We start from the raw sequence: 6459 nt of genomic DNA, 5'->3' as shown, positions 1-6459 counted from the left end.
GTCTTGCTGGCGCTTCCCTCAGGGGTGCGGAGCTGGTGCACCCAGCATTTTGATCACAAAGCAAAACTACTTTAAGGTTCCGTGTTTGCCAGGGGCTGGGGTTGAGGGGAAGTGAGTGTTTCAACGGGGGAGAGGGTCCATTTGGGAAGATGGAAGGTTCTGGGGATGAGGCTGGTGATGGATGGCACGTGGGAGGGGCGCGCCGTGGGAGAAGGTGCAGGGATGGGATGGGGTGTGCGGGGCTTTGTGAGGAGCCCAGGCCGCAGGGAGGCGGGACGGTGAGCAATCAGATGCCCGTTCTGACAGCCCGCCCAGGGAGAGAAGAGCAGGGTGACCTGTGAGTGCAAAGGCTGTCTCTAAAGCCTCAGGAGAAAACATCTCAGGGAAAACCAAACATCTTCACGGCCCCGAGCCTGGCACAGGAGGTGCCCAGTATCCTGGATGAAGCGCTGGTTCTCGAGGTGGTCCAAGGGCGGGTGGGAACGGATGTCCAGACGCAGCGCCCTGCAACTGGGAGTAAGTTGACTCTGAACAGAGCGCAGAGACAGTGTGGGCGCTGCAAGCACAGTGAGCTGACCCCCTGAAGGGCCAGGGGGAGGCCACGGGTTCCTGGATCCATAGCCTATTTCTGTAGCCTCAAGACAAAATTCCTGCTTAAGGGTGGCGTTCCTTTCATATGTATGGAGCTATCTGGGGCTGCTCCTGCTTGCTTTATTGTTCACATGCTAATCCCCTGCTTACCCTAATGGAAGGCGGATGAGGGAATGGCTGTCTCTCACTTCCCCCCAGCTCCTCGGTGCTTACTGGGCAGAAAGTAGCTGATGGCTTCCAAGGAGCTGGCTTTCTTTCATCTGGGCTCAGAAATTTGCATTTTGAAGAGGCATGTTTCCTGCTAGAGCACAGAGCAGAAAATATTTCATTTCACATTCCCTCCCCACGGTCGGAAATTCAAGCACATTGGGAGACATTGCATGACCACTGTTTGTTTTTATCCCAGGGCGCTGGGAGGCTCCTCCCAGATCAGGTGAAAGTTCTGCACTGATACGTCACTCTAGGTGTTAATTTCCAGATTAGGCCCATTGGTAGAGAATACAAGATTCTCTGGATCCTCTTTCTTCTAACCTAATAGGATCCAAGAGATATTTCCCTTGTTGCCTCTTCTCATACCTTGAATCACACTATTGCAATTATTCCACATTATAAATACGATCTGGTTTTTCAAGATGTTTAGCCATATAAAATAAACAGATTACAACAGCTAATAATGTTGTTAAAATTACAAGTAGGATTTTAAGCCATGAGCTTCCATAACCAAACCATCTTCCTAAAAGATCACCAAGGCTAGGAAGTGAATCATCAGGCAGCAATCTGATTTTTCATGTGAGTCATTAAATGTGTTACCTCAGAGGATTCTTCTGGTATGTAAACACAACATTCAGTTTGAATTACAGCACAGTTGCCTCCCTGAGATGCTGTAAGAATATCAAGGGCCATACGATTTTGTAATACAGCTTTTCTCATCATAAAGACCTCAGAATTTAGTAGGCTAGTAGCCTAGTTGCTATCATTTAATGTCTTTTGAGTGAATTTTGTTAAGTCTTCAATGTAAGAAATAACATTTTCCAATCCTACTGAAGGCACAAAAATAGCTGCTAAGTGATCATGCCGGTGAAATACAGATCTCTTGGTCAATCGGGCTCATATTGATGGTAAATATACTAGAGTCACATCTGAGTTTGTACATAAGTAGCCTTGAGCCCAAGGGAATCCTAAAGGACACCTTCCTAGCCAGCCTGGTTAGTGGAAGCCAGGGTCATAGATTGGACCCACAAAGCCATTGAGTCCCGTTAGGTGCCAGCCAGTATATTTCTGGACATCTGACCAAATCTGTTCCATACCAGTCACCGTCTTTAAGAGAAATGCTAAATTGGTTGTTGTCGTAAGGCACTTAGCCTAATTTTCTAGTGTTATTAGGTTGATTATCTTTGGTATGGTTTAATTGTTCCCAGCATGGGGGGCCTTTAGACTCAGACAACCATAGCCTGGTGTTAGCCAAATAAATACATTCCCAAACTGAGGAAGTGTCCCTCCTAATAGTCTAGAGTTTACTTTTTTTGACTGGAATTTAGCCTTTGTTCTGACTGAGAGTAACCTTAAGGGAAAATTCATATTTATGGCCAGGGTTAGAATAAGTATGTTTGATTGGCCAAGTGAGTGGGTCCCATCTAGTGATGTCAGTACCAGCCCAGACAGAACTATAATTTCTTTCTTCCAAAATAAACTTTATAAGAGCCATCCAATCAGAGCCTTGGAGGAGAGAAACCCATCAAGGTAAACCAGAAGTACTGGATGCAGGTAATTGACCCAATAATTTTATTAATTTCTAAAATTTGCATAAGATCATGCCCATGATAGAAAAACATTTGATTCATGTGCAAGAGTCCAAAAAACTAAGGAGAAAACTTATGAACAATCATGCGGATCAGGTGCAGGGTCACTTGGGTCAGCTATCTACTTCTGATGTCATCTTCCTCTCATCCTGGTGATGGCGTGTCCTTATTATCAGAGTGTTATTTTAAGGTGGGTTTGAGGTTAGCAGTTCTCTCTGTAGACCAGTCTGGTGCAGGAGCCCTTTTTAGGTGGGAGATATCAATCCAAGAGTCAATTCCCTTTAGTTTTGCTGCACATGAGATAGTTAAAATAACCTGATAAGGGCCCTTCAATGTAGGCTGGAGGGAGTCCTTTGAATGATATCTCTTTTAGTATACATAATCTCCTGGTTGTAGGTCATGGGACATCTGATCTTCATTTGAGGACAGATTACTACAGTAAGTTTCAGAAACAAATTTAAAATGATTTGTCAATACTTTGGCTAAGTCCTTTCAATAATGTATCTCCCTTAAGTAATATAGGATCATGTTCATCCAGTCTCATTGGTCTCCCTGTAATAATCTCGAAGGGAAACAAATGATGTTTGCCAAAAGGAATGGCTCTGAGGTTGAAGAGAACCAACGAAATAGCCTTAGGCCAAGGGAAGGAATAAGCATCCATCATTTTAGCCAACTGAGTTTTCATTGTTCCATTTGCCCTTTCCACTAACCCAGAAGACTAGGGGTGATGGAATGGAACGGAACAATGGAAATGTTGCGTAATTGACCAAATTTTACACATTTCCTTAAGTTTGTCCAGAAAAACAGGTCCCTCTGTCACTGTGTAGTTCAGAGGGAATTCCCCAGATGGGAATCACTCTAAAAGCAGCTTCCCTACTGATTGTGCCTTGGCCCTTCTGCATGGTTGAAGATTTGAGTACAATGTAGCTAAGAAACTTGGAATATATAACATTTTAGTATAATCTCTAGAATTATGCCTGATAACCTTCTATCGGGACTTGTCAGATGTTAGGGATTCCATATAAGTTATGAAATATCTGTACTAATGGTATTCATCTATCACAACCTAAAGTTTACTTTCAATCACTTGACAATGTTTTTGAATTAAAAATATCAAATAAACTTAGCTTAACATTAATCTCTGAGTTTCCTCAGAGGTACTTCCTTGAAGCATCCATCGCAGTCAGCTGGAGCCTGAAAAGCCTAGTTCTATTTTGATATTTGGGAATTTTGTTAGAAATATCAAAAGGATTTTAAAACACAGGATCAGAGGTCACTGAAACAATACCTCTCCATTTAACCAAGGTCACAGAGAAAATAAATACGCATCATTTAAGGGCACAGAAACTCAGTTCATTCAGTCCTTTTGTTAACCTTTGTGAAGTCAGGTTTTCCATTAGAGTCCTTTAATTTCTTACCCAGTTCAGAAATTTTTATTTATCCAAAAGTCCTTTCTATAAATTTTCTTGAAGAGGAAGCATTTTTGCAAAAAACTTGATTAGTGCTGTGACAAGTCTTTAAGATAGTAACTTGAATTATGACTGATAACATCTTACCCAGACATACCAGAATTGTAGGAATTCCATATAGTTTCTAGGATATCTATATTAGAAACATTTACCATACAGTGTAACCCATGATTTATTACTTCCCATGTATTATTACACTTCCCATGTATTCTGCATACAAAATGAACCGAATTAGTGTTATATCTCCCTTTGGGATGTTTCAGGAACCCTCTGAAGCTTCCCAAAGTTAGCTGGAAGTCAAAAGGGCTTCATTAGAATGATTTAGGAAGTTTTGTCAACAAATACCAAAGAGCTTTAGAACACTCAGGCTAGGTCATTGTGAAACAGTAGCCGTTCACTTAGCCAAAGTAACAATAAAGAATTTTAGAGGCAAATGCATAATGCATCATTTAAGAGGTAAATAAACTTAAATCTATTATCAAAGGCAGTTCAACACCTGAGAATCTGTGTCCCTTAACAGAGAAAAGTCAAATTCTCTCTGAAAAGTTTTGGCACCAGCTTACTTTTAAATTCATTTAAAGGTAAACCTAATTAAATTTATTTTAAACTTCGTCCTAACCATGCACAAAACTCTTTTCTCAGGGTCCACTTTCCACACACCTTCTTATCACTTTTTTACCCATTACTTTGTTCTCCATCCTGAAATAGCCACCTGTCAGTCAGACCTACTTCCTTTTCCCTTCATAAAATGCAGTTCCATTCTTCATACCTTCTTTACTGAAAACACACATCTTATTTTCCTTAATCAACCAACAACTGACCTTTATATTAGCATTCTATAGATTGGTGAGCATAAATACCAGTGATAATTTCTAAAAACATTTGCTTTCTTATAGAGAACATCTCAAGTGATACCAAACATTTTCATTAATATTCTCACTTTTAATTTTTTATATTTTTTAGTAACTGATACATCTTTTAAATAAATAAACTTTCATCACTTAGCTGAAATTGGCACAGCTTTAGAATCTTAGGTTACCAAACATCTGGAAAGATCATTTTACTTAGACATTTCTAAAATATGCTTACTTTAAAGTTTTTATCCCAGTTTTTATTTTATTTACATTTACCTGGAAGTTTCTTCATGTCCAGTTATTTTCTTGCAAGAGATTAGTAAAGTCTTATTTATTAAACCTAGGAACAATAAAGTATTATACTTACATTTGATGACTCTTAATAACATCTATATTAATTTAGATCCACAAACATAAAAATTAATATCAGGTTTCAACTTAATATTGAATATTTCCCAGTCCACGTGAACCTGAAAGTCATCTTGGCCAGTTTTCTTCAAATGTAAGCATTTTTTATTAAAATTAAATAGAGCTCCTTATAAATCCAATTCTAATAATATCTTTTAGAAGTAGAGATATCATATATGTATAATGTGTACACGACAAAAGCAATGAGATCTCATGGCTTTAGCTATGAACCGGGTATTACAATATTAATATAAACTTACTAGTTAACAGTTGGAAGACCTTAAAGTTGCTTGTTCAGATGATCAAGGCTTACTATCTATAAGGTTTGGCTGAGGGAACATTCTCAGCAGTTTTGATTTAAAACTGCCATTTTTTTTCTTGGTTTCCCAGGACTTGTCTGCTTAATGGGCTTAGTCTCAGCTCCTGGAGGCCTGTATTCATATTCTGGTTTACATACTTGCAAGACAAAGACAGTTATTTAGTTTTACAAAGAACAGTTCTGTCACCTGAAGTTACTAAAATCAGTGGCAAGATTTTTAATAAAACTGAAATTTAATTTACAAAGTTCTGTTTTATAACTTTCGAGTTTTAATTTATCATATCTTCAAAGGTTTGGATAAGGCATTTAGCAAAGACTTTTCTGAGTTTATAAATTAAACCAAAGCAAAAAAACTTTTTTTTATTAACCCTTGCCTGTTAATTCCCAGTTTACTTATTTTATGACTCAGGTAACTACTGGTATCCTCAGCACATTTAGTTAATATTTCCTTAGTGGCAAACTATATGCCTTGTCTTTCCCACTATATAATTAAACAAGAGCTGTAACCACCTTATATAAAGCCCATTTAAATATACCAATTTATATACATTTATCTAAATTCCGCCAACTTCTATGCCTTTGACTTTAGTTTTCATAAGGATCCAGTCAACAAACGTTGATCTTCGGAGAGAGTTTAGAAGCTTTTGTTGTTGTTGCTTGTCTGTTTTACCCACTTCTGTGTATAAGGCTCTTCTTAAATGAAGAAAGTAGGGAAAACCACTAGACCATTCAGGTAGGACCTAAATCGAACCCCTTATGATTATACAGTGGAAGTGAGAAATAGATTTAAGGCCCTAGATCTGATAGATAGAGTGCCTGATGAACTATGGAATGAGGTTCGTGACATTGTACAGGAGACAGGGATCAAGACCATCCCCATGGAAAAGAAATGCAAAAAAGCAAAATGGCTGTCTGGGGAGGCCTTACAAATAGCTGTGAAAAGAAGAGAAGCAAAAAGCAAAGGAGAAAAGGAGAGATATAAGCATCTGAATGCAGAGTTCCAAAGAATAGCAAGAAGA

The 6459-nt window shown here is 38.8% G+C and overlaps 1 protein-coding gene across 1 annotated transcript in view; it reads left to right on the top strand.

The window, feature by feature from the left end:
• Nucleotides 1-6459, top strand: part of CLN8 (ceroid-lipofuscinosis, neuronal 8 (epilepsy, progressive with mental retardation)) — a 60634-nt gene that overhangs the window by 587 nt on the left and 53588 nt on the right. The gene's annotated exons all lie outside the window — the stretch shown is intronic.

This window comes from Bison bison, unplaced genomic scaffold, assembly GCF_000754665.1.
Source record: "Bison bison bison isolate TAMUID 2011002044 unplaced genomic scaffold, Bison_UMD1.0 scf7180017863606, whole genome shotgun sequence".
Lineage (NCBI taxonomy): Eukaryota > Metazoa > Chordata > Mammalia > Artiodactyla > Bovidae > Bison > Bison bison.
The sequence above is the reverse complement of the archived record's forward strand: the minus strand, read 5'-3'. Positions and strand labels throughout refer to the sequence as shown.